The sequence below is a fragment of the Oncorhynchus nerka genome, unplaced genomic scaffold (genome assembly GCF_034236695.1).
Source record: "Oncorhynchus nerka isolate Pitt River unplaced genomic scaffold, Oner_Uvic_2.0 unplaced_scaffold_4248, whole genome shotgun sequence".
NCBI lineage: Eukaryota > Metazoa > Chordata > Actinopteri > Salmoniformes > Salmonidae > Oncorhynchus > Oncorhynchus nerka.
The window spans coordinates 12,501-17,147 of NW_027037050.1; positions in this window are offsets into that span (position 1 = coordinate 12,501).

The window sequence follows — 4,647 nt, forward strand, 5'->3', positions numbered from 1 at the left end:
CTAATTAGATCCCCCCCATTAGATAAAACAGCAGCTACTAATTAGATCCCCATTAGATAAAACAGCAGCTACTAATTAGATCCCCCATTAGCTAAAACAGCAGCTACTAATTAGATCCCCCCCATTAGATAAAACAGCAGCTACTAATTAGATCCCCATTAGATAAAACAGCAGCTACTAATTAATCCCCCCATTAGATAAAACAGCAGCTACTAATTAGATCCCCATTAGATAAAACAGCAGCTACTCATTAGATCCCCATTAGCTAAAACAGTAGCTACTCATTAGATCCCCATTAGATAAAACAGTAGCTACTAATTAGATCCCCATTAGCTAAAACAGTAGCTACTAATTAGATCCCATTAGATAAAACAGTAGCTACTAATTAGATCCCCATTAGATAAAACAGTAGCTACTAATTAGATCCCCCCCCCATTAGATAAAACAGTAGCTACCACTTAGATCTCTAATAGATAAAACAGTAGCTACTAATTAGATCCCCATTAGATAAAACAGCAGCTACTAATTAGATCCCCCCCATTAGATAAAACAGCAGCTACTAATTAGATCCCCATTAGATAAAACAGCAGCTACTCATTAGATCCCCATTAGATAAAACAGTAGCTACTAATTAGATCCCCATTAGATAAAACAGTAGCTACTAATTAGATCCCCCATTAGATAAAACAGCAGCTACTAATTAGATCCCCCATTAGATAAAACAGCAGCTACTAATTAGATCCCCCATTAGATAAAACAGCAGCTACTCATTAGATCCCCCATTAGATAAAACAGCAGCTACTCATTAGATCCCCCCATTAGATAAAACAGTAGCTACTAATTAGATCCCCATTAGATAAAACAGTAGCTACTAATTAGATCCCCCATTAGATAAAACAGTAGCTACTAATTAGATCCCCCATTAGATAAAACAGTAGCTACTAATTAGATCCCCATTAGATAAAACAGTAGCTACTAATTAGATCCCCCATTAGATAAAACAGTAGCTACTAATTAGATCCCCCCCATTAGATAAAACAGTAGCTACTAATTAGATCCCCATTAGATAAAACAGCAGCTACTCATTAGATCCCCATTAGATAAAACAGTAGCTACTAATTAGATCCCCATTAGATAAAACAGTAGCTACTAATTAGATCCCCATTAGATAAAACAGCAGCTACTAATTAGATCCCCATTAGATAAAACAGTAGCTACTAATTAGATCCCCATTAGATAAAACAGCAGCTACTAATTAGATCCCCATTAGATAAAACAGTAGCTACTAATTAGATCCCCCATTAGATAAAACAGCAGCTACTAATTAGATCCCCATTAGATAAAACAGCAGCTACTAATTAGATCCCCTATTAGCTAAAACAGCAGCTACTAATTAGATCCCCCATTAGATAAAACAGCAGCTACTAATTAGATCCCCATTAGATAAAACAGCAGCTACTAATTAGATCCCCATTAGATAAAACAGCAGCTACTAATTAGATCCCCATTAGATAAAACAGTAGCTACTAATTAGATCCCCCATTAGATAAAACAGCAGCTACTAATTAGATCCCCCATTAGATAAAACAGCAGCTACTAATTAGATCCCCCCCATTAGATAAAACAGCAGCTACTAATTAGATCTCCATTAGATAAAACAGCAGCTACTAATTAGATCCCCCATTAGATAAAACAGCAGCTACTAATTAGATCCCCCCATTAGATAAACAGCAGCCACTAATTAGATCCCCATTAGATAAAACAGCAGCTACTAATTAGATCCCCCATTAGATAAAACAGCAGCTACTAATTAGATCCCCCCATTAGATAAAACAGCAGCTACTAATTAGATCCCCCATTAGATAAAAACAGCAGCTACTAATTAGATCCCCCATTAGATAAAAACAGCAGCTACTAATTAGATCCCCATTAGATAAAACAGCAGCTACTCATTAGATCCCCATTAGATAAAACAGTAGCTACTAATTAGATCCCCATTAGATAAAAAACAGTAGCTACTAATTAGATCCCCCATTAGATAAAACAGTAGCTACTAATTAGATCCCCCCCATTAGATAAAACAGTAGCTACTAATTAGATCCCCATTAGATAAAACAGCAGCTACTAATTAGATCCCCCCATTAGATAAAACAGCAGCTACTAATTAGATCCCCCATTAGATAAAACAGCAGCTACTAATTAGATCCCCATTAGATAAAACAGCAGCTACTAATTAGATCCCCATTAGATAAAACAGCAGCTACTAATTAGATCCCCATTAGATAAAACAGTAGCTACTAATTAGATCCCCCATTAGATAAAACAGCAGCTACTAATTAGATCCCCCATTAGATAAAACAGCAGCTACTAATTAGATCCCCATTAGATAAAACAGCAGCTACTCATTAGATCCCCATTAGATAAAACAGCAGCTACTAATTAGATCCCCATTAGATAAAACAGTAGCTACTAATTAGATCCCCATTAGATAAAACAGTAGCTACTAATTAGATCCCCCATTAGATAAAACAGTAGCTACTAATTAGATCCCCCCATTAGATAAAACAGTAGCTACTAATTAGATCCCCATTAGATAAAACAGTAGCTACTAATTAGATCCCCCCCCATTAGATAAAACAGTAGCTACTCATTAGATCCCCATTAGATAAAACAGTAGCTACTAATTAGATCCCCATTAGATAAAACAGTAGCTACTAATTAGATCCCCATTAGATAAAACAGCAGCTACTAATTAGATCCCCCCATTAGATAAAACAGTAGCTACTAATTAGATCCCCCATTAGATAAAACAGTAGCTACTAATTAGATCCCCCATTAGATAAAACAGCAGCTACTAATTAGATCCCCCCATTAGATAAAACAGTAGCTACTAATTAGATCCCCCATTAGATAAAACAGCAGCTACTAATTAGATCCCCCATTAGATAAAACAGTAGCTACTAATTAGATCCCCCATTAGATAAAACAGTAGCTACTAATTAGATCCCCCATTAGATAAAACAGCAGCTACTAATTAGATCCCCCCATTAGATAAAACAGTAGCTACTAATTAGATCCCCCCATTAGATAAAACAGTAGCTACTAATTAGATCCCCCCATTAGATAAAACAGTAGCTACTAATTAGATCCCCCCCATTAGATAAAACAGTAGCTACTAATTAGATCCCCCATTAGATAAAACAGCAGCTACTAATTAGATCCCCCCATTAGATAAAACAGTAGCTACTAATTAGATCCCCCATTAGATAAAACAGTAGCTACTAATTAGATCCCCCATTAGATAAAACAGCAGCTACTAATTAGATCCCCCATTAGATAAAACAGTAGCTACTAATTAGATCCCCCCATTAGATAAAACAGTAGCTACTAATTAGATCCCCCATTAGATAAAACAGTAGCTACTAATTAGATCCCCCCATTAGATAAAACAGCAGCTACTAATTAGATCCCCCCATTAGATAAAACAGTAGCTACTAATTAGATCCCCCATTAGATAAAACAGTAGCTACTAATTAGATCCCCCATTAGATAAAACAGCAGCTACTAATTAGATCCCCCCATTAGATAAAACAGCAGCTACTAATTAGATCCCCCCATTAGATAAAACAGCAGCTACTAATTAGATCCCCCATTAGATAAAACAGCAGCTACTAATTAGATCCCCCCATTAGATAAAACAGCAGCTACTAATTAGATCCCCATTAGATAAAACAGCAGCTACTAATTAGATCCCCCCATTAGATAAAACAGCAGCTACTAATTAGATCCCCATTAGATAAAACAGCAGCTACTAATTAGATCCCCCATTAGATAAAACAGCAGCTACTAATTAGATCCCCCATTAGATAAAACAGCAGCTACTAATTAGATCCCCATTAGATAAAACAGCAGCTACTAATTAGATCCCCCATTAGATAAAACAGCAGCTACTAATTAGATCCCCCCATTAGATAAAACAGCAGCTACTAATTAGATCCCCATTAGATAAAACAGCAGCTACTAATTAGATCCCCCATTAGATAAAACAGCAGCTACTAATTAGATCCCCCATTAGATAAAACAGCAGCTACTAATTAGATCCCCATTAGATAAAACAGCAGCTACTAATTAGATCCCCCATTAGATAAAACAGCAGCTACTAATTAGATCCCCATTAGATAAAACAGCAGCTACTAATTAGATCCCCATTAGATAAAACAGCAGCTACTAATTAGATCCCCCATTAGATAAAACAGCAGCTACTAATTAGATCCCCCATTAGATAAAACAGCAGCTACTAATTAGATCCCCATTAGATAAAACAGCAGCTACTAATTAGATCCCCCCCATTAGATAAAACAGCAGCTACTAATTAGATCCCCATTAGATAAAACAGCAGCTACTCATTAGATCCCCATTAGATAAAACAGCAGCTACTAATTAGATCCCCATTAGATAAAACAGCAGCTACTAATTAGATCCCCCCCATTAGATAAAACAGCAGCTACTAATTAGATCCCCCATTAGATAAAACAGCAGCTACTAATTAGATCCCCATTAGATAAAACAGCAGCTACTAATTAGATCCCCATTAGATAAAACAGCAGCTACTAATTAGATCCCCCATTAGATAAAACAGCAGCTACT